Source organism: Hippopotamus amphibius, chromosome 6 (assembly GCF_030028045.1).
Source record: "Hippopotamus amphibius kiboko isolate mHipAmp2 chromosome 6, mHipAmp2.hap2, whole genome shotgun sequence".
NCBI classification, from domain to species: Eukaryota; Metazoa; Chordata; class Mammalia; order Artiodactyla; family Hippopotamidae; genus Hippopotamus; species Hippopotamus amphibius.
This window is the reverse complement of record NC_080191.1, coordinates 160,531,743-160,556,916: the sequence shown is the minus strand read 5'-3', so window position 1 is coordinate 160,556,916 and position 25,174 is coordinate 160,531,743. Positions and strand designations below refer to the sequence as shown.

Sequence of the window (25,174 nt, the reverse complement as noted above, 5' to 3'; positions counted from 1 at the left end):
AGATAAGGCATGGCAGCCCAAAGCACAATGCCTGCTCACAAATGTTTGCTAATATTTTAATAAATCTAGTCAGTCACCAAATCCAATTGATTCCATCTCAGTACCATTCAAGTTTTTGCCCTACTCTTGATTTGCACATCTTTCCCTTAGGTTCATCTCTCATGTGGCCTGTAATGAGAGCCTCCAAATATATCTCCCTGCTTCTTACCTCCTTCCCCTTCAACTCCTACAGGAGTGATCTTTCTAAAATAGTCTGTTCATTTTGCCCCTTTAATGAAAATCTTTCCATGGCTCCCCAGTGCATAAAGCGATGCTTCTCAAACTTCATTCATTCCCATACCTCTTCCCAACTGCTGCAAATGTTTCCTCTGCCAGGACTGTCTTCCCCATCTTTCTTCCTAAAGAATTCAGCCCCCATAATTCACCTTATTTTATCTGCAATAAGAATGTCACTTAATGTGAACTGCAAATTTTATTCCAGACTCTTATTTAGTACCTTAAAAAAATCTGAGTGGCATACAACTTACATACAGGAAATGCACAGATCTCAAGTGTTCTGTTTAATGAATGTCAACAGTTCTATACATTCATGTAACCACCACCCCAAACAAGATCTAGAATATTTCTAGAATTCTAGAAAGTTCCCTGATGTTCCTTTCCAGTCAACGAAATATCTTCTTCCACTGCCCCAGCCCCCAAAAATTTTTTTTCTAGAAAGAGAAATAGTGCTACTTTATTAAAATACTGAGCTTATTTCACATGTATATTTCTGTCTCCCCACCATTTCCATTTGTCTGATCACCACTACTACTATGTCCTATCATAACATACTTAAAACCAAGCAAAGGGTGGAGTTCCATCTTTAAAAACTAAACAGGCATTCTGGACACCACATTCTTGGCAATGGAACCTGGACAACACTTATCAGACACAGTAGGGAAAGTTCTCGCTCTGCATTATAAGGACAGCCAGATATCAACTGTTACAGAAATGAAGATGGAAAATTTTAACAAACTGTTTATTTTCTTAAAGAGACTTCCTGCACTGCCAGAGATCTTGAACAGCCTCCTGGTCAGTCATCCAGAAACAATTCCTCACATAATTGATGAACTTGGCTTCCATCCCAGGAAGAGAACCACCTTTTTCTGTACTTACTTGCATTTTTGCTTTAATGTCTTCTACAGAGCTAGGCCCTTTTGGCATTTTAGGAGTTTTTTTCCCTTATTTTTGAAGGATTCTTGACCTTTTGATCTTGCTGTTGATGGTTTTGAGTCTTTTCCATTCTGGTTTGACTTTTGTGCATTTTTGGCAGGAGTATCTCATACAGATTTCTTTACTGGGGCTTTTTCTTCAGCTTCCTCATCATCACAGTCGTCATCATCTTCATCCTCATCCTCATCTTCAGCAGCAGTAGTTTTACTTTTTTCTGTGGAAACTTGCCACCACTTCCAGGGGCGGAACGCTTTCCAGATATACTTAGGAGTTTCACATCCTTCTCTTCTTCATCTTCTGACTCTGCATCTTCCTCCACAGCTACTAAGTGCTGTCCACTAATATGCACAGGCCCTGAAGCACACTTCAACTGTAAGACCACAAGTGGTGTTATTTCAAAGCCCCCAAGGGAAACCGTCGGCTATACAGACATTTTCAAAGTTGCCAGTGTTACTTTAATTGGACTGCCTTCATAATTCATCACCTTTGCTTTAACACCGTGCAATTTATCCTTTGCGCCAGCCCCTAAACTGACTGTTCTTCATAACTGGTGCTCATTTTCACCATTATCCACCTTAAAGTGATCATCTTTGTCAGCCTTTAGTTCACAACCAAAAAGATAGTTCTGGGGCCTCAGGGGGTGCATGTCCATGTCCACTGAATCTTCTGTGGGTTGGTGGCACGCACTTAGGTGGGAGAGAAGATGGACGGAGATAAAAGACTACTGTTCCAGAGAACAGCTGCGCAGGACAAAATCACACCAGGGAAAAGTCAAAAATGTTTTGAAAAGAAGATTTTAAAGGTCACAAAAATTATAATTTTTCCCATTGATATTAAAAGTGCTTTGCATGATTTCAGCATGTATGATCATTTTTATAGTCCCACATTACTATGCAAAGTGAGGGTTGTCTGTGTTTTTTAACTTTTCGTTTTATTTCCTTTTTGGCATTTTAGCTGTATCTGTTTATGTGTACGTGGGCACGTGCATGTGTGTTAATGGCTGCTCTAAAGCAGAAGTCAGCAACTACAGCACGTGGACCAAATCCAGCTCACTGTCTTTTTAAAAAAATAAATAATACTTTATAAGAACACAGCCTTGATCATTCATTTATGAATTGTATTGCTTTTGTGCTACAACAACTGAGTTAAGTAGTTGCTACAGAGACCATATGGCCCACAAAGCCTAAAATATTTATTATCTAACCCTTTACAGAAAAACTTTCCCAACCTTTGCTTGAAAGTGATGGTTCTCACATTTTAGCATGTATCAGAATCACAGAAAGATTGCTGAGGCATACCCCCAGAGTTGCTGACTCAGCTAGGTCTGCCATGGAGCAAGAGACTTTCATCTCTTAGCAAGCTCCCAGGTGATGCTGCTGCTGCTGGGCAGCTACACTCTAAGAACCACTGTTTGAGATTATATTATATAACTTTAACTTATTACAACCTCCCTCATACTATCTTATACTACTTCAGTCCTAACTTGTGTGCTCTTCTCATCGTATATTTTATTTCTTCATATGCTCTTAACTCTATCGTATGTTATTATTTTTTGCTTTAAATGGGCCATAGTTTTTTCCCTAAATGACACACAGTGAAACTGACTTCCTGGAGTGGTGTACAGTTCTACAAGTTTTAACTTATGTATGACATTATAATAACTCCCTGTTAAAGAATTTAGTAGAAACGAGGAGCAGGAATAAATGAGGAATTTTACTACAGAGATGGAAAGCATAAAAAAAGAATCAGAAGGAAATTCTAGAAATAATAAATATAAAAATTTAAGAATTCATTATATGGGCATAAGAGTCTTGCTATTGAGTGAAGGTAACTTCTCTACTGGAATGTAAGGTTCTCATGTTTTCTGTTCTTTTATTTATTCAGTGAACCTGCACTATTAACATCCACTTATATGTTGGTCATTTCCAATTGTATTTATCTTGTTGCTAACGTGTATCTCACACAATTTAAGTGTATTGTTTGAAAACTTTATTCTTGAAACTTTCAACTGGAAAAAGTTCTAGCAAAATTATTTTTTCTTTCACAGTTTCTTAAAGCAGTCATATGAACCACTTTGTTTTTCGTGTTTGTTTCTATGGACCTTACTGGCTAATCATTTTCCAGGTAAGAGATGATAAGGCAGCCTTTTTCAGTTTTTTAATTAGTAACTTTTTATGGTCTTTCTTGGATAGGTTTGTTTCCTGGTTTACGATCCGCTAGCTATTTTAGGAAATTTTAGTGAGGAAAGCTTGTAGTTTCCCCGACACTTGGCAGCCACTGTGCCCCCACCTCCATCATCTTATTAAATTATGAAAGCTGTAAGGACAATGGAAAGACAGCCTAGAGGTGGGGCTCAGTAGTTTTAAAAACTTCCATTCTGATTGTAATAAAGAATCAGGCTACTAGAAAGAGATCAAGTTTCTTTCAGCTCCCAGGTCCAGATTAATAAGCAGTAGAGTTATTTAAACATCTTTCCATTTGACCTGCCACAATCCTGAGATGCCTTCTGAAGTATGTCTCACCCTTTTGTTTATACTATTATAATAAAGACTAAAAATTGGTTTTCAATTTCTAATGTAAAATTCTTTTGTCATCTATGTTGTAATCCTGCTTCTAAGCATTTGCCTAAGTATATCTGTCTTGCCTGTTTTTTGATGAGGTGTGTCATAAAGTACTGCAAAGGGTGTTTACTTTGTGTTGCCTTTATTGAGAAGTAGAAAAAACGTTGTTCTATACTTTCCAGATGTTCTGTCATTTCTTTGATGTCTGTGGAACAACCCGTGTAAACTGTTTCTGCTAAGTTTGTATTGCAAATGTATTCTGAAATGAATTTTATCAGGATCCATCATACCATTTTGTTATGGAAACAGTGGTATACATCTCACAACATGGCATTCAAGATTTATTTCTTATATTTTAGACTAATGCTTGAAGTAGTATATTTTATTATCTGGTTATGATTACATTTGTCCTGGGAGGATGGCAGAGTGAGATATTATCACCGCACTTTCCAGATGAGGAAGCAGAGACATGAACAGAGATGATTAAATGAGATTGCACACAAGAGAAGTATCTGTGAGAGAGCCTGGCATGTGTGTGTACATATACACAGAGACACACATAATGTATGTGTATATATATGTATTTTACGTATATATGTATATATACATATTTTGCAAAATGCGGGTGAGGGCAATAATTTCTTTCTTTGTAAGAATATATTTACTTACTATCAAAAAGCAAATTAGTGGAAGATCTAAAATTAAAGCTTCTTAACTTCCAGTAAGCTCTATTCAGATGTCACAGATAACATTTCCATATCTGGCTATTAGCTTTCCACATTCAGGACAAACTAATATCTGTTACAGTAGTCAATTTTTAAAATACCATCCAAGACATTATCGGGACACTTCCTTAAACTTTCTTTTCTTTATATATTTCTACTGGCATTACAATACTATTTTGACTTCTTCCCAGATCTCTTTCCCTGAATGGAGGCTTCAGCCAAATTCTGCTTTGAGTAAAGTTTGGCTTTAATTTCCTTCTACTTTCTCTTTTGGTTCTTCTCCTATTTCTTACGTGGCAATTTGTATCCATAAAAATCAGTTCATGGGCAGAAACATCAGGAAGAGGAATCTAATAAGGACAGTGAGTTATGAGTCAGAGAGTTGGAATTCCCGGGGAGGGGAAGGAAGAAAAAGGCTATCGAGCAATTAGGAACTGGGATTACTATAGGAATTGAGTGCTTTGAGAGAAGCAAGGGGTTAACAACTTGGAGTCTGCCAGGAAATGAGTGAGCAAGGCAGAGCAGGCCAAACAAGTATATGGAACCAGCAGCAGGCAGAATGGAAAATGCTTTGTACCTTCAGTCACTCTTTATTCCTCTTATTATGGTGAATTTCAATCAAATGTGACACTAGCCCAGAATCCTACCAATAGTAGTAACTACAACAGTTGGCTGGCTGACCAGTCAATATGGGGTGAGGAGTGATCACATCTGTTTTGGCAGAAGGGTTTTCTTCACTCTGTTGAAGTAGATGCAATTATAGTAATTCATATCGAAGAGGGGGAAAATGATCATTAACTTATTACAACCCTCAAAAATAGTATGTTTTGAGGAGAGGACCAAAGCAACACTCCTCCAAGTATATTCTATGCCATACTCACTCCTATATTTTAGTTCAATGTTCCAGATGAAAAAAGGCTTCTGTGGTCAAACATGCTGAGAAATGCTGCTAGAAACATTAATAAAGGTCTTGAGAAGTCTTGCAGTAAGAACATGCGTTCATTTAAGATTATTTTACCTTTATGGTTAGTGCTTTTAGTGTCTCATGAAATCTTTGCAACCACCAAGACCGCAAACGTATTTTTCTTTGTTTTTCCCAGGTTTGGGTTCTGAGTTCTATATTTAGATCTATGGTCCATACCTATTTAATCTTTGTGTATGGAGCAAGAAAGACATGGAGGTTCTCTTTTCCCCCCATAAGAAAATCCATTTGATCCAGCCACATGCTTAAAAAGACCATCCTTTTCCCACTGAATTTACTTGCCACCTTGATCAAAAATCAATTGACCTTATATGTGTGACCAATTTCTGGACACACACTCTTCTGTTCCCTTGATATTATTTATCTATGCTCAGGGCAATACTTGAGTAACTGTAGCTTTAAAGTCTTGAAATCACATATTATAAATCTCCCACCTTGCTGTTCCTTTTCAAGATTGTTTTAGTTCTTCTATATCCATTGCATTTCCAAATAAATTTTAGAATCAGCCTGACAATTTCTTCAAAAATGCCTGCTAGAATTCTGGTAGAGATTGCATTAGATCTATAGATTAATTTAGGGAGAACTGGCATCTCAACAGTTTTGAGTTCTAAAATCCACGATCATGGTATGGTTGACCCTTGAACAATACAAGTTTGAACTGCATGGGTCCACTTACACTTGGATTTTTTTCAATAGTAAATTGTACAGTACTATAAGATCTGAGGTTGGTTGACTGAAGATTTGGAACCCAGAGGGAGGAACAGTGTATCTGGAGAGCAGACTACAAATTACATCCAGATTTTCCACTGCACAATGGTCATCAGCACCACTAATGCCTGCGTTGTTCAAGGGTCAACTGTGTATATATTGTACTTTTAATTTTGATCTTTAATTTTTCTCAGCAATGTTTTATAGTTCTCAGTATAGAGATTCTGTGCTCTTTTAAAAGATTTATTTCTATGTATTTGGTATTTTAATGATGATATTTGCATTTATTTTCTAATTATTTTAGCTATTCTAATTATTTAAAATACAATTTTTTATATTGACTATAACTTGCTAAATTCATTAATTAGTTCAAATAGTTTTTTGTAGCTTCTACAGGGTTTTCTATGTATACAATCTTCCCGTGTGTGAATCACATGAGTTTTGCCTCTTTTCTGAAACTTGGCCTTTTATCCCCTTTTCTTGCCTTATCACAGTGGCCCTATACTAAGCACATAATATACATAATCTCATTTAATCTTCATAACAACTCAATGATATTCCTATTTTAAAGATAAGAAAACTAAGGCTCAGAAATGTTCAGTAACTTGCCCAGTCAATATTGCACATCTATTACAGATCTAGAATTCACACCTAGGCACTCTTACTCCAAACCTGTACTTATGACTATTAGCTTCTAAATTTAGAAAACTCAGAGGCACAAAAGCAAAAAAAATTTCAAATTAATAATAGGAAAAAAATCTGACTAAGGGCAAAGATACAAACAGTTCATAGGAAAAGAAAAAGGCAAGTTTCTTTTAAACATGGAAAGATGCTCAACCCCACTCAAAATGAGAGAAATGCCAGTTAAAACTATGCTAAAATGGTGCAGTATGAAAATAGTATAGTGGTTTCTCAAAAAATGAAAATAGAATTACCATATGATCCAGCAATCCCACTTCTGGGTTTATCCAAAAGAACTAAAAACAGAACTTCAAGGAGTTAGCCGCATACTCATGTTCATAGCAGCATTACTCACAATAGCCAAGAGGTAGAAGCAAACCAAATATCTATAAATGGATAAAGGGATAAACAAAATGTGATATCTACAACACAATGGAATATTATTCAGACTTGAAAATGAAGGAAATCTTGTCATATGGTACAACATGGATGAACCTTGAAGACTTTTTCCTAAGTGAAACAAGCCTCACAAAAAAGACAAAAACTGCATGATTTCACTTATATATGAGGTATTTACACTAGTCAAATTCATAGAAACAGAAAGCAGAATGGTTGTTGTTAGGAAATGGGGCGGGGGCAGAGGGAAATGGAGAATTGTCATGTAATAAGTAAAGAGTTTCCATTTTACAAGATGAAAAAGTTCTGGAGATCTGTTTCATAACAATGTTAAAATACTTAACACTACTGAATTGTACACTTAAAAACGGTTGCGAGATAAATTTTACATTATTTTTTAAATCACAATTTAAAATTTAAAAATTATTTTTAAAACCTCAACACAAATTTTATTATGAATTTTTAAAAAAATATGCTGAAACCATTTTTTAAGCTATCAGATTGGCAAAAATCCAAAAGTCTGATAGCACTCTCTTATACGTTCATTGCCGGGGGAGCACAAACTGGTACAACCCCTAAGGAATGCAATTAGGCAATAACTATGACACCTTTTGATCTAGCAATTCTACTCTGTGAATTTAATCATTCAGGCATACTGTATGAATATATGAGATGATACAGGTACAGTATTGTGAACTCCAGCATTGTTTACAAAAGAAAGATATGGAAATAACCAAAATGCCCATTACTGGATAACTGGTTAAATAATACAATATATCTACAGAATGGAATACTATGCAGCTATTTTAAAATGAGAATGCTCACTATGCACTGACACGGCAAGAGTTTCAAGATAATAAGTGAAAAAGTTAACAGTATATATAATAGTATGTGTAAAAAAGGAGGAAGCAGGAATCTGTTTATACTTTTATATTTCCTTGATATATAAAGAAATCTAGATACGTGAAAAGGATAATAATAAAATATAGTAATATTCATGATAATAATAAATAAATAGATAAATAGAAATGATAAAAGCGATTTGGGGCTTCTGAATGGGAACTGAATGAGTAGGGGACTGGGGTGGGAAGACTTTTTAAAACATAATTTTTTATATGTTTTGGTCTTGTGAACCATGTGAATATACCACCTATTCAAAAAATTCAATTAAATTCAATTCCTATGCCTAAAAATAAAAGTTAATGGCACCAATTGGCATTAAAGTATTCATAAAACAAATGTTTACCAAATATCTACTATATGTCAAGCAGGCACTATTTGGGGCACTGGACAAGATAGAGTTCTTGCCCTCATAGAACTTATATTCTAGTGGGAAAGACTATATATATTTAATTGAACAAAATAAATTATGCCAGGCAGCTATTTAAGAAAAAGTCAACCAGGGTAAAGGAAAAAGGAGCAAGGTGGTGAAAGTGAGATGGTGGTGTCTCTGAGGAGGAGGCATTCCCTTCCCCTGAATGGAGGGAAGGAAGAAACAACATAGGGGAACGCTTTCCAGGCAGCAAAGGCCTTGAGGCAGAAGCAAGCTTGATGTGTTCCAGAAACAGCAAAAACATTTGCGTAGCTGGAGCGAACTGTGTGAGACGTCTGTTAAACAGATGGTCAGAAGGCAGATCGTCTGGACTTTGTGGGGCATGTGCAAGGGTTTAGGTGTTAAGAGACAGCTATTGGAGGTTTTAAAAAAATCCGAAAGGGTCTTGGTTAAGATTCAGCCAGGGCACACCTGTATGGCCTTCCATGTTGTTAAAAGACTGAAATATTTCAAATACAGTTGGTTAGGAAATAACCGCTTCCCTGGTAATAGGGTCACCTGCCATGCTGGCTCCTCTCCCAGGATAACCAACCCCCTCCCCCGCCATGAGCTGGTAACTAAGTAAGTACCCTGGCCCAGCAGTGGCTGTTTAGGTGGGGGAGTTAATCAGCTCAGGAACCTAGAATCGCTGCGGTCCAGCAATCTAAAGAATCAGCCAAGGTTTCACTTTATTACAGTGCTAGAGCCTGCTCAGGACAGTGTGTCTTGGTCTTCCATCCCACCAAGGGTCAGCTGGGGCCCAATACCATCGTCTGGGCTCCCACTTAGTCCAGCAGGAATAAGAGCTAGAGAAATAAACTGAATGTCCCTGAGGTCTGGGATGGAGCTAGAGGAAAGGGGAAATCCAGTGTACTTCCATATAAACAATCTGTCTCCTCAGTACTTCCTGAATGATCTGAAAGGCTACTGGCCCATAGCCAGCCTTTATAACTTTTATATAACACATTAACCACATCAAACTTTTTCTATGTTCAAAGTCATACAATTGTTAAGCACCAGGAGTTTTTTTTCCAAATACATTGTGACAAAAGGGAAACAGAAAACATCAACCTCTCCAGCACCAAATGCAGTCTTAACATTCTCACAGCTTCACTCAATAAAGTCAATGTTTGTATAACGATGTGTAGTTCCTGGAATCCTAATATCAACACAGAACTACAGCAGCTGAACTACAGCAATTTTAATTTCATATATGAAATTTATTTTGCACACTACAGTACTGGGAATTTAGTCTAGAAAATGAGTACACATGTCAAAAGCTTAAAAACAGATTTCTCTGAAGTTGCATGAAATTTCTAAGACTGTTTGCCATTTCCATGAATTTCATGAAGTTCCTCCTCTTTGAAAATATATTCTCCTGCTCTTAAATCTAGGATCCCAACAACTGATTATATCATGTTAGTTCTACTTAATTCTCATTCATTTGATTTCTTTGACCATCAAAACCTCCAGTTTAATTACCTGGGAGACTACTAAATATTTGCTAACAAAATCTTGTAACATGAGCCTAAACTAAAGGGAAAGCAACCAGAAAGAATAACAGAGAGAAAATTAAGCACTACTCAGAAATAATCAATCTCCGGGCACCAGATATAAATTCAATCACTTTTATTTTCTGACCATAAGCACCTTAACTCAACCAAAGACAAAACATTAAATGTCATCTCATGCAAGCAAGAGGACCTGTGTTAGCAGAACATTTGTTGAAAAAATTTAGGACTTTCCTTTTCATTAAAAAAATAAAACTACTTGTGAAATGCTGAAACTTTCTTACAAGTAGATCTAGTACACAAGATCTAGCACCTTAGTTTGATCTTAGATAGACATACTTTCATATTCAAATATCAAAATATTAAAAAAAAAAATACTTACACCACAGCAACCTGAAGTCTGCACAGACAGCATGAAACTACCAGCAGCCGCCTATTTCCTCACAGACTAAACTTTGCTCCCTTCCTGGCTGGTTCTGGAGAGGGTTCACACTGATACACACTTACCACGGCCTTGAAAGCTACCACCCAACAAGGTGGGAGGGTTTGCTAATTTAAATCCTGCTTGATAACCACCTATCAGCAACCTCTCAAAGGTTGAATTGGACATGTTTAAAGAGACAAATCTAAGGAAGATTATAGAGAAAGCCTGAAAAATCTCATAATCTCTAATAGCTGGGTCTTGGTTTCAGAGGGGATTTCCTTCCCATGTGTTCCTTGAAAAATCAAACAAACAAACCAGTACAATAGTCCTCTGAGATTCAAAAATCTTGCTTTCTTCCTCTGATAAAAGTTTTCTCTCCTCCTCAGAGTGCATACATTGCACAATCACGGCAGTAAGAGGCCAGAAAGTTGCTTCTCAACTACTACATAGTCCATCACCTCCATTCTCTCCAACTCTTTCACTCGTTAGGGAAACAACGCAGAGTTCTTGTTAAACTTAGTGCTTTCATTGAAACCACTTGCTGATCTAATGTAAAGTGAGAACTTGGACCCCAAATTCTGTTCTTCTCAAGATAAAATGCTATGCTGCTTCATCCCCTTCCACATCCCTAAGCTTCTTTCCCTTTGAGCTACTATATTTTTGTAATTTGTAGCATTAGCCTTTGAAGCAGAAACCATTTATTATGTACTTACTACACTAATCACTTTATAAACATTATCTCATTCTCTCCTAAGCAATACATTTTGGGATCACCTTCAGTTCTTAGTCTGATTCTCTGTATCCAATTTAGCCTCTTCATTATCCTTGCGCTCCTCCACTGTAGTAGGCAGAATAATGACCTCCTCCACAGATGTCCACACGCTAATCATTAGATGTGTAAATATGTTACCTGACACAACCAAGGGGACTCTGTAGATGCAATTAAGGTTAAGAAGTTTGAGATGGGGAGATTATCTAGATGCCTCCGGTCTTTCCCAGCTGTGGAAGAGAGCAGCCATGTGAGGGCTTCACTTGCCCTTGCTGGCTTTGAAGATGGAGGGAGGGGGCCACTAGAAGCTGGAAAAGGCAAGGAAACACATTCTCCTTCAGCGCCTCCAGAAAGGGACACAGCCCTGAAAACACCTTGGTTTTAGCCCAGTGAGACCCACATTGGATTTTTGGCCTAGAGAACTGTAAAACAATAAATGTGGGTTGTTTTAAGCCACTAAGTTTGTGATAATTTTTTATAGCAGCAATAGAAATATAACATAGGTACTTTAATTTCAAACATAACACTCAGAACTGATAAAATACTCCAAATGAAGTCTGATGAAGAAAAAAAATAACTGTGGAACTATCAAGATGCTATGATTTTATAAATGCAACTCAAGACTGTTTTTAGGTCTTTAATGCATTATGCTCTTAAGTTAGTGGACTCAAGTTTTTGTCACACGAACTACATCAAATCAGATGCCTCATTCATTTTTTTCAACTAATTTTGGAGATTAAACGCAGAGCTGTATATTCAGTCATTTTAAATTTTATCTTATTGGTTTTAGCCCATCCTTCCAATATTAAGATAATTTTGAATCATGCCTGTGTACTCTGTCATTGGAAATATTTTTAAGCCTAACTGCATTGACTTAATTTCCATGTATTCACCAAGTTATTAGTAAATAAACATTGAGCAACCAAGATCAAGAACAGAGTTCTGAAACAGAACAGAGTCCTGTGATTAGAGATCTTCAGCTTGACACTGGTCCATGAATCAATACTCAGGGTACACAAGTTTGATCAGCTACAAAAACACTTTCACATAGTTTATACTTTTTTTTTTTTTTAAACTTCTCAAATGTATCAGGAGAATAAATGCCTTAATAAATAAAGATGTCTACAGCATAGCAGTCCACTAGAACGCTACTGGAAATGGAGATGTGGTTAGTTTGATGTGAGCAGTTTTTTTGTTTTGTATGTAAGTCAGTGCTGTCTCTTAGTGACTATCATTTTCTTTCTTAAGAGTTTATAAACTATCAGTTAATTATTCTTTCTAGATGTCTACTTCAAATTAAAAGGAAGTTTTCCCAGTTGTAGGAAGTGACAACAATCTCTGTCTGAAAAGCAGATATATAGTTGAGGGCGGAAACAGGGGAACACTATAAAAGAAGGCATGGTAGAAGGAATGAGCACTGTGTGCCCTTGGGAGAGTATAAAAAACAGACTGATCAGAGCACTAGCGATTGCTGGAAAGTAGTGTGAAACTAGGGTTGAAATATAGGATATAAAGTCTTGAAAAGGGAACTAGGATTTTAACTTAATATATTAGAAAATAGGTAAAATTGAAAGATTTTAAAGAAAGAAAATAAGGAGTACATTAATAACCAAATTGAAAAATGGGCAAAGTTATATGCACAGTTCACAGAAGAAGAAACATGTATGGCTCTTAAATATATGAAAAGACTCTCCACCTTACTCATTATAAGAGAAATGCAAATTAAAAGTACAACATCATTTTAACCTATATTTTAACCTATTAAATTGGCAAAGCTCACACTCACATAAGACACAATGCTGGTGAAGTTATGGGGAAATAATGGAGGATATATTGGTAGAACCTCTGAAAAGCAAATTGGCAATCAAATTATGAATACAAATCCCCTTTGACCCAGCAATAACTAAAAACATACATTTATAAAATGATTTATGTCCAACTACTCACTGCAGCTTTGTTTGCAAAAGTTAAAGGTGTCAATGAGCCAGGGAACTGGTAAATTATAGTGCAGATATCCAATGGAATACTGGAATAAGACAACAAGCTGGGGCTTACCTGGTGGCGCAGTGGTTAGGAATCCACCTGCCAATGCAGGGGACATGGGTTCGAGCCCTGGGCCAGGAAGATTCCACATGCCATGGAGCAACTAAGCCCATGTGCCACTACTAATGAGCCTGCACTCTAGAGCCCATGAGCCACAACTACTGAGCCCAGGTGCCACAACTACTGAAGCCCACGTGCCTAGAGCCCATGGTCCACAACAAGAGAAGCCACTGCAACGAGAAGCCCACACACCACAACGAAGAGTAGCCCCCGCTCACAACTAGAGAAAGCCTGTGTGAAGCAATGAAGACCCAATGCAGCCAATAATTAACTAATTAAAAAAAAAGAAAACAAGGCAAGCTTTGTTACTGATAAAGAATGATCAAGCTGTATTAAGTTTAAAAAGGTAAAGTACAGAGCACTATATTTAGAATGCAACTATTTGCGTGTTTAAGTTTGAGAGAGAGTGTATATGCAGAAAACTTCTCTGGAAGAATAACCAAGAATCCTGAAAGAGTGGATTCTCTCTAGGGAAGGGATTGGATAGCTGTGGTTCAGTAGTGGGAAGGAGACTTACGCATCCTTGCATCCTTTTTGAATTTTTACCCAAGCTTGTATTACCTATTCAAAAATATAGATACGCTAAATGGCAATATGGCATCCTGGAATAGAAAAAGCAGCGTAGTGAAAAATCTGGCAAAAATCAAGTAAAGTCTGGATTTTAGTTAACAGTCATGTTCCACTGTTAATTTCTTAATTTTGATAAATGAACCACGGTTATGTAAGATGTTAACATCTGGAGAAACTGGGTGAAGGTACTATTTTTGTAACTTTTCTGTAAATCTAAAACTATTCCCAAAATAAAAAGTTTATTAAAACAAGAAATAAACATTTTAAAAGTTATTAAGGCAGCAATGGTGGAAATGGCTTGGAGAGAGGAGAGATTAGAGCCAAAGAGGCCAGATGAGAAACTGTGGGAGTAATCCTGGCATGAGGCGATTAAGGGCCTGCAGTAGGGTAAAAGTCATGAAGATACAATGAAAAGAACTAACACAGATAGAAGATACAATTAGAAAGAAAAAAAAATCAACCAAATATTTGCAGTAGTGGAGAGAGGTAAGAACAGTGAAACCAGTGACAAAAGATGAAAATTAGAAAAGGAAGCTGGTTTGAAGGGAAATGAAATTCATTTAATTCACTCATTCAACAAATATTTGTTGGTACCTACTATACCAGGCACTATGCAAGGCACGGGGGATGTAACCCTAAAATATTCTAGTTCAATTGTCCAAAAGGCCTCTGGATATCAGAGGATGAGAGTTCAGAGGAGAGGACAGAACTGGGATAGCTAAGGAAGATGATACAGAGTGAGGAAGGAGAGGCCAAAACTGAGCTGCGGAGCAGAAACACAATTAGGGAGAAGAGCGGAGCAGCAAAGAAGACAGAGAAAGAATGGACAGAGGGTTTTGAAAAGAAGCTTGGTAGGGTAATTTTGTGGAAACCAAGATAAAAGATCAGAGAAGAAGGGTTCCATCAAATGCACTGTCCAAGAAATAAGGATATTACAAAAAATGATCACAAGACGGCGGGTTAAAGAAAGATAATTGATAGCAAAAGAAGTCACTCTAGAGACCTTTTTCACTTTCAGTGAAGCCTAAATGGAACCCAGGTCACAGAAATCAAAGTTTTCTTACAAGAAAGAAAGGCCTTTGGGAAATGGGATTCCATTTATTACCATGCTTCTCAAACTGGGTATCTGAAGCCATAGCACAGACTGTTATATAGCATCATCTTTATTTGGAGGAAAATCTACTGAACGAGAAAGAATGCAAAATTTGCATAAGCTTGTTTCTAAGACAAATCCTAAAATTTCAAGCACGGGGGTAGCCCTCTTATTTCTAGGGCTACAAATTCAGTCTCCACTTCCATAAAGGGGTACTTGGGTAGAGATTTGAGAAGCACTGATATAAGGGCCAGCTATTTTGAATTGTGGGCTTGCTATTAAAACTCAAGGTAACTATAATTTAAAATATTTCACATTCAAAGAAGAAAAATAATGAACAAAATCTTGGATTTATCTTATTTGCCACTTCTATTCATGTAACCATATATTATTTATCCTTTATGTCTATAGCTAGAGCTTGGCTACACACTAAGAGGGAAGTCACAACTATACTCAGATGCTTTATCAATGCTATTTGAAACTGATGAATATATACTAAGTACCAACCAATACTATATATATACATATGTGTGCGTGTATGTATATATATATGCATACATATACAATTTATATATATACATACTGTAAATGTGTATGTATGTGTGGTGTGTATGTATATACATATGCATAAATGTATGTATATATGCATACATGTACACACATACTGTAAACATGGATGCTAATGCAAGAATTGGTGACTATGCTTCAAATTCTAATTTGTAACAAAGAAACTGAAACCCTGGCTTATGTGTAGTGCATGGTATATTGGTAAAATGGAAGTGTAGTTTTCATATGCAATTCTCTGCCAAGTAAGTTAAAATATTACTTTGGCATTAGTTCTTCACAAACCAGGCTAACTACATACTTGAAAGCTTTGCTCTGATACTTTCCATCTAATTTTAAACAGCCTTGTTTACAAGCCACAAGGCAATATTCCCACCAAGTAAGATTTATTTTAAATCTTTTGTGTGAGAAAGCCATTAGAGCAGTAACAGTGTAGGTAATATACAGGAGCTTCTTGAAAATGTCATGGGAAAACTATGTAGGGTTAGAAATTAAAAAAAAAAAAATCAGCTATCTAGTCTAATGTCATCTGAATGGAGAAATTAGTATCAGCATCATTTATTACCCTAATGTAATTCTGATACTTAGAGACTTACTGTTTGAAAGAAAATCGATTTTAAGAATAGTTAAACCAGCTTCTTTCGTAAATGTTTAGGTTTCTAAACTAAAAGTACTTACATAGCAAATAGCTTTCATTACTTCATCTTGTGTACCTTATCTGGAAGTACCTCTTGAGGCTAAGAAACAAAAAGCTAATGCAACGCTAAACCTGAAAGACAAAACTACAGCTTTCACACGTATTTAATTCATTCAGCCTGGGCTGTTAGCTTTCACAGTCAATTACAACTATGGGCGCATGTTGTCACTTCTTAACATCATCTACTGCCTATAACTCTCTGCTGTTACATTTTAAAGAAATGTTGACATTATCATGTTCCGAGAAAGCAAATCTGAATTGATATCCTAGGGAACAATACATTATTTTATTTTCCTACTTGATCTTCATTATCATGAGAGTGGTAGAATTCTCAATGATTCCCTTTCTGTCCTAAATATATATTCAAGGGATGAGAACTGATACAAACACTTTGGATGTCAGTTAAATGGAATTATTAATGCCACCATGAAATTTGGTATTAACTAGAAAAGATGAAGCAGCATGTTCCTACAACCAGCAATTTAACTCCCAGGCACACATCCTAGCACAGCTTCCTAAGTGCTGTTCCAGGTACCCTAGTGTGCAACAAATGGGTCATAGGTATGCCCAGATATGGATCTCCTCTACCCTCCAGCCAATCAGAAGCCCCCAGGCCAGAAACACAGCTTCATTCCTTTAATGGGGAGTTTTGTACAAATATCATCTATAATTTTCTATGTGTGCTACGGCATGAAAAAGGTTGGGAAACATTGCGAAGGTCTTGCACGTCTGTGGCAGATACATATATTCAGGAATATATGTATATATAGGAGCAATGGTTGTATTAACTAAAAATTGGAATATCTCAGATGTTCACCAATCAGTCTGCTAATAAATTCTGGAATACTCATACAATGCAATATTATACAGCAGTGAAAACTAATGAACAACAGCTATATGCATCCACATGGATAGATCTGAGACTACAATGTTGAACAAAAAATAGGTAACTCCCAGAAAAATACATACAATATAATTCTATTTTTATAAATCTGAAAAACAAGTAAAACTAATCAATAAACTGTTTAGGGATATACAGATATGTGATAAAACCTTTGGAAAAGGCAAGAAAATCATTAACACAAAATTCAGGGGAATTCCCTGGTGGTCCAGCAGTTAGGACTCTGTGCTTCCATTGTAAGGGGCACGGGTTCTGTCCCTGGTTGGGGAACTAAGATCCACAAGCTGTGCAGCGTGTCCCCCCCTCCCCCCCAAAAAAACCAAAAAAAAAAAAAAAAAAAAATCAGAATTTTGGTTACCTCTGAGGGAGGATGAAAAGTTTGGGATCAGAGAGGTGCACACAGGAGATATTAGAGGTAATAGTCATATTGCTTTCTCAAAACTGGGCTGTAGGGACACATGTTCTCCATATATTTATTCCATAAGCTTTGCAGATATTTTATACATATTTTTTAATCTATTCAATGTGTAATAAACATCTTTTATAAAAGCCCTACTTTGTTCAGAGGTAGATAGCAAATGCATCTGTGATCTCTGCCACAGTATGAGGTACATGGAATAGGAGGGACAGAAAGCACCAAATATACAGAACGCTGTAGGTCAGACACTGAACCTTTCACAAAGGCCCTACAAACTCATACACAGTTGCAGCAAGGAAAGATCTGTAAGCTACACAATAACTAAAATTAAGACTAAATTCCATATGCTATCATTTTATGAGGCACCATATATGCAAATGTTAACATTAAGTAAAACACAGATTTAAAGAATCAGGAATGAATAAACTGCCAGCCTATGATGAATAACTGTTCTTGCTATTTTCTAACAGTCAACATTTCATTGTGTATTTAGACTACACAAACGACATTTAGAGACTGACAATACTTTAATTCATCATGTATATCCAGCCATGTTTGCTGAGTCAAATGCCTGTCTGTTTGTCAATGTCATTTAAGGGCAGGTTTATAAAGCCTCAAGAGCAAGAACTAGATCTGTTTCATTTGATATAACTATCAAGGAAAACACAATGAAAATGGCTTAAGAATTCCTGCCTCTACTCTTTCTTCTTGTGCTTTAAGGGCTACACATTGGGAAGCTATTTTTCTAAGCACTGGATAGTTTGCCAATCCAGAAGAGCTATAATAGACCACAGAAAAATAAACTTAACTTCCAAATTAATTAAATTTATTATTTTTGATTTGGAATATAAAGGAAACTCAGTTTGACCTCTTCCTTTAATATTAGGGAAAAAAAAGCCACTGAAAAGCAAATAGGTTAATGTTTACACAAAGGCAACCCCCCCCCCCCACCCCTCCTGCCCCAACCTTTTATTTTCCTTTAAAATTTGAATAGGTGAGTGACCTTGCTGGAATTCCCCTGTCAGTTCTGGAGTATCTATCTGGAAATTTCAAACAGAAACTACTTTCACATGACACATTAGAATGGCATGCCAAGTGGTATCTGTCTCTGCACCTTGAACTCAGATATTATGTCACTGATGAATCAATAAACTTTACACAAAACGATAAGCTTTTTTCCCTTGGGCCATTTAAGAAAAGACTAAATTTAACTGTATTTGACAGTATATATTTATAGGGTCAATATATATATTAGGAAACCAGATCCTACATGCATGCCACAACTAGGGAGCTGGTGAGCTGCAACTAAGGAGCCAGAGAGATGCAACTAAGAAGCCCACCTGTCACAACTAAGACCCAGCACAACCAAATTAAAAAAAAAATTATACACAGAAAAACTTCAGATATTTACCCAACTCAAGAAATTCACACTGATATAACTACCTAAAAGTCTACATAATAATAAAGCATTTATTGTTTCTGCTTTATTTCAGATTTTCTAAAATACCTATTTTCACTGAGAGGAAATTTACTGTGAAAAGGCTTATGGCAAACCTGTCCTTTCCACTGTCAGGCAGTCCTGAAACTAACCCTAAACCACTGAAAATCAATACAGAGTCATAAGCAACAGTGGGGATGATTTAGAACAGAAACAAAATATTTCTCCAATCTAGGCCACACCCCTAGTTTCACCCTTGGCACTTCTCCCCCTCATTTTCAGAAGGTGAAAGTACGATAAGTACACTCTGGAATTTCATCTTTCTTGCTCTCAAGTGCTGTTTACAGGATAGAAAAAATTAAACATTTCATAATCTCAGTTTCGACAGAATAGATCAGTGCTTCAGAAGATGAGATGAATTGGTACACGAGAGTGAATGGGGAAAGAGTATCAGGGAGAGTTCAGCAGAGGGAGCACTGCTCTTTAATATTTTTCCTAGAATATCTCTGCACTATTTTATAATAGTGGCTAGAATCACTTCAATATTACATAAAGAATACAAAATATCCTTTAAAGAAAAATTTGAAACCATTAGCATGACATCACAATAATTATAGCTCACAATGTTTCCTGTCCCTACTGCCTTCAATTTAGGAAGACACAGTAAATGGGATAATAATTCCATGTACTACTGCAACCTGATTTTTCAAATAAAGCTGGAATAAGAGTGTAATGGCTGGAGGCAGGGAAGAAGGAAAAATGAGATAATCAAATTGCTTTTACCCAAACACATCTCTTCTATCTCTACCTCCCAACCCTCATTTAGATATTAAAAAGAAAAAAAAAGCTTTCAATGATATTATTTGGAAATATTTTAATGATATTATTTGGAAATATTAAGATACTTAGCATAACCAATTCACAATTATCTCCTAACCTTTACTTCCCAAAATGCTTTCTTTAAGACCTTTGCAATATAGAGAGATATCTTAAAGGACATTGACATCTTGGGGGAGGGAGAAGAGTTCAAGAACATCTTTTATGCTTCTTTATATATTTTGGCTCAAATACATTTACAACCCCAAAACCCCTATAAAGTTATTTTCATTTTGGAAAATAAAAGTCACTCAACACAAAGATTTTTATGTGATGTCATTAAACAGTAAACTTTTTTTTTAAATTTTTATTGGAGTACAGTTGATTTACAATGTTGTGTTAGTTTCAGATGTACACCAAAGTGGATCAGTTATACATATACATATATCCAGGTTTTTTTTAGATTTTTTTTCCCACATAGGCCATTACAGAATATTTAGTAGTTCCCAAATAGTAACTCTTAAATGTGAACATAAGAGGTCTTTTGGCTTCTAAGATACAATTTCATTTTCACACGTAAGGGAAAAATATCCCTTGCCTTTTTTGTTCAGGGCTTTCTCTTACTGACTTCTTATATCCTATTGACTCCCACGTTGATATCTTCTGCTCAGGACTCTCTCTTTCCCTTTTCTTCTCTATGGTTAGTTTTGAAATTTCTTAACCAAATATACAAGAATAGCTAGTATGTATTAAGCCAGACATTGTTCTGAACAATTAATTAATTAAATCTTCACAATAACCCTGTGAGATACTACTTCCAGTTTAAAAATATATTGTTGGAGTCAGCGGTGGCGTCCCACCACTGTGGCCGCCGAGCTTTCCGCTATTCAGAGGACTTAAGTGCTGTGAAAGAAGGAAATGTTTCTCTTATGAGAGATCCAGAGGAGCAGGAAGATGAGGTGAGCCTGGGAGCCTATAGCCTTGGCCCAACCTTCATGTGCTGTCAGCGTCCTCACCAGCTAAAATACTACTGAAGAGGAAAACATGGTGGTGAAGTAGAGGGACATGGAGGGCATCCCTCTCCACAGATGCATCAGGAATACATCAAAAGATGCAATAATTCCCACAGAAAACCAGCTGAACACCAGCAGAAGACCTTGGACACCAGAAAGGACTGGAAAGATCTTGACAAAACTGGGTAGGACAGAAGGGGAAAAAAAGGAGAAAGAGGAGGAGAAGAAAGGTAAGGGACAGGTCCTACACCCTGGGGTGGGGGGAGCTGACACAGAGTAGAGATTGCCAAATTCAGGTAAACCCCCCTTATCTGATGGGGAAACTCCCTCTCCAATGGGGAATTTGATTGGGTCAGAATGGAGCATTTGGGACTGTCCAAAGAGGGTGAAGTGGCCAATCTGTGGCAGACAGGGAAGAGTGAGAAACACACAGAGGGTCTGTACCAAGGCTCTGTGTGTACAGTTCACAGCTGTACAGGGAGTCTGGGAGCTGGAACATGGGAACCAGAGAACTGGTTCAAGGTGAGAAATATTGTTGGCTGTGGGGAGACAGACTGAGGGGACAGGAGGGAAGAAATTCACAGCAGAGGATGCCTACTGCGGAGGGCTGGGCAGCCATGGTGGTAGCGCGCTACTCCTGACTCACAAACAGTGGGGAGGAGCCACTGTTGTAGCCTCTCTCTCGGCACCTGTGATGAACAAAGGGAGGCCCCCTCTAGGCCTGGGACAGAAAAAGCCCCCTGGCGGGGCTGGCCTGGTGTGCCTGCAACCGAGAGCCAGAAGAAGTCTGCAGAGAAGGACATCTCTGGAGACATTCCTATTATACCCAAGCCCACTGGCTTCACTCTGCAATTGGTGCCGCCGCCACCAGGGCTCCCGTGAGCCAAGCAGGGCACTACTGCTGATTCACACGCAGGGGAAGGAGACACTGTTGTAGCCTCTCTTTTGGCACCTGCGACAAACAAAGGGAGGCCCTCTCTGGGCCTGGCTGTCGCAGTTGACAAGGGATAGAAAAAGCCCCCTGGTGTGGGGGCTGCCCTGGTGCGCCTGCTGCCGAGAGCCAGAAGAAGGGCACAGAGGAGGACATCTCTGGAGACATTCGTATTACACCCAAGCCCACCAGCTTCCCTCTGCAATTGGCACCGCCACCGCTGCCAGGGCTCCCACGACTCAGGCAGGGTACTACTGCTGGCTCACACACAGGGGAAGGAGCCACAATTGTACCCTCTCTCTCCCCACACACCGGTGCCTACAGACGAACAACAAAGGAAGCTCTGCTTATTGCAGAGTAATACAAAAAGCCCCTGAGGGCTGACCACCAGGCGCCTTGCACCAGGCACCAGTAAAGAACCACACTAAGGCCAGATTTCCTATACCCACGGCTGCTGGCATCCTTGAGCATTCGATATCATCCCTGGGGCTCCCACAATCCAAGCAGAGCGCTACTGGTGAGTCATACACAGAGAGAGGAGCCACTGTCAAAGCCTCTCTCTCCCCACACACCTGTATCTGCAGATGAACAATAAAGGAAACCCTCACTGAGGCAGACCCAAAGAGCTCCAAGGCAGCCTCAGGACCAGACTCTGGCAGTTAGACCACATGAAGAAGAAAGGACAAAACCAAAGCTGAACACCAGGGACAGGGGGACTAAGGAAGAGGTTCTAAAATCTTTCCATCAGATATACACGCTGTAGACTAAAGCCCCGGGATCAGCTAGGTAGACCCTATGTCTTTGGAATATCAGAGTAGACAATGAATGTTCCTGCAAATGAAAAAGGTCTAGTTCTAAAAGCTGTGGACTGAAGCAGCAAGCACACACAGGAATTGGGCCAGATCAGAGCCTAAGTGGACCCCATAGGACCCACAGCAGATTCAGAGTCCAACCCAGAGGCAGAAGAGGGTCTCTTGGGGAGGTAAAGGTGGTCTGAGGCTCAAGGTGTATACAAGGACACTTACAGCTGAGACCCCAAGGAAACAGAATTATTATTAACTCTATTGATCTGATCCACTCTGTGGCCAGTTCTTTTTTTTTTTTAACATGATCTTAGTCCTAAGGGATCTTCACATTTTATAACATATTTTTTTATTCTATTTTTCACTTTTATTTTTATTTTTAGCCTTTTTATATATTTCTATTTCTAGCTAGCTTTTTTGTAGCAGAGTTTATCTCCCCTATCTTTCTTTCTTATCTTTAATACATTTCTATTTTATTTTATTTCATTTTTTTCTTTTTCTTTTTATATTTCCAGTCATAATACACTCTTCTGTTGCTCTGTGTTCTATCCCTTTTTATTTTATCTTATTATACTTCTAATCAATATTATTGGTTTTCTCTGTTTCCTTGCTTTATTCTTCAAATGACACATTGCTTTGGTTTTTTATTTTGTTTTTAAAATTTTATTTACTTATTTAATTTATTTATTGGCTGCATTAGGTTTTCATTGCTGCACACGGGCTTTCTCTAGTTGCTGAGGTGCGGGCTTCTCATTGTAGTGGCTTCTCTTGTGGAGCACAGGCTCTAGGCACTTGGGCTTCAATAGTTGCGGCACACAGGCTTATTAGCTGTGGCTCACGGGCTTAGTTGCTCTGTGGCATGTGGAATCTTCCCAGAGCAGGGCTCAAACCCGTGTCCCCTGCACTGGCAGGTGGATTCTTAACCATTACGCCACCTAGGAAGTTCACTGCTTTGGTTTTTGTTATTAGGTTTTGTCTTTATCTTAGTTCTAATTATAATTGTTTGATTTCCTTTTGGGGATCTTCAGTCTATCTGGTTGTTCTCTTGCTATTTGTTATATCTGCTCCCTGTTTCTATTTGGTTCCTGTTGTATTTGGTCCTCATTTTCACAATTTCCCTGGTTTTCTGTTTGTTTGCTTTTGTTTTGAATTTCTGTTGGTTTTCTCTTTAATTGTCTGATTGCATTCTGGAGTTCTTCTGTCAGGTTGTTCTAGTGCTTTATGTTCTACTGCGTTCTGTTTTTATGTTTCTTGTACATGTATGTGTTTCCTTGATTCAGTATTTGTTTGTTTGACTTAACCTTTTACCATTAGCCTGGGGAGTGGATAGTCTTTTTTTAAACCCCTTTATTGCCGGGATGAGTGACCTCTGGAGTCTGCATTCTTTGACCAGAAGTCAGGTTGGAGGCTCTGGGGAGGGAGCACTGAGTCAAGGACGCTAGACCACTTGAGAGTCCTCAGCCACAGGGAAGATTAACCACAGAGAATTCTCACGGAGGCTTCTATCAGAGTCTAAGACCCGGCTTCGCCCAACTGCCTGCAACTGCCAATGCTGGATACCTCACACCAAACCACAAACAAGACAGGAACACAAACCCAATCATCAGCACACAGACTACCTAAAGCCATATTAAGCTCACAGATACCCTAAAACACACCACCTGACATGGCCCTGCTCATCAAAGGGAAAAGACTCAGATCCACACACCAGAAAGCAGGCACCAGACCCTCCCACCAGGAAGCCTACTTAAGACACTGGACCACCCCCACCATAGGTGGCAGAGAACAGAAACAAGAGGAATTACTACCAGGTAGCATAGGGAAAGGAGATAGCAAATACTATAAATTAGACAAAACGAGAAAACAAAGAAACACCTTGCAGGCAAAGGAGCAGATAAAAACCAACAAGTCCAAATAAATGAAGAGGAAATAGGAAAACTGCCTGAAAAAGAATTCAGAGTAATGATAGTAAAGATGATCCAAAATCTTGAAAACAAAATAGAGAAAACACAAGAAACATTTAATAAGGACCTAGAAGAACTAAAGAGCAAACAAACAGTAATGAAAAACACAATAACTGAAATTAAAAATACTCTAGATGGTATAAACAGCAGAATAACTGAGGCAGAAGTATGAGTAAGTGAGCTGAAAGATAGAATGGTAGAAATAACTGCCACAGAGCAGGAAAAAGAAAAAAATAAGAAGAATGGAAGACAGTCTCAGAGACCTTGGTGACAACATTAAGGACATCAACATTCGAATCATAGGCGTCCCAGAAGAAGAAGAAAAAAAGAAAGGGTCTGAGAGAATACTTGAAGAGGTAATAGTGGAAAACTTGCCCAACTTGAGAAAGGAAATAGTTAATCAAGTCCAAGAAGTGCAGAGAGTCTCATACAGAATAAACCCAAGGAGAACCACACCAAGGCACATATAAATCAAACTAACAAAAATTAAACACAAAGAAAAAATATTAAAAGCAGCAAGAGAAAAGCAACAAATAACGTATAAGGGAAAACCCATAAGGATAACAGCTGATCTTTCTGCAG

At 37.8% G+C, this 25,174-nt stretch overlaps 1 protein-coding gene and 1 pseudogene across 4 annotated transcripts in view; both read right to left on the bottom strand.

Annotated features, from left to right (window-relative positions):
* Window positions 1-25,174, bottom strand: part of MAP3K13 (mitogen-activated protein kinase kinase kinase 13) — a 171,391-nt gene that overhangs the window by 121,070 nt on the left and 25,147 nt on the right. Inside the window, exon 1 of one of the 4 annotated variants that reach the window (XM_057738621.1) lies at window positions 10,471-10,538. The exons of the other annotated variants lie outside the window; for them this stretch is intronic. The gene's annotated coding sequence lies outside the window, so the exon portion shown is untranslated. Of the gene's footprint in view, window positions 1-10,470; window positions 10,539-25,174 lie in introns of those variants that run through there. 4 annotated transcript variants of the gene reach the window in all.
* Window positions 1,027-10,698, bottom strand: LOC130855008 (nucleophosmin-like; annotated as a pseudogene).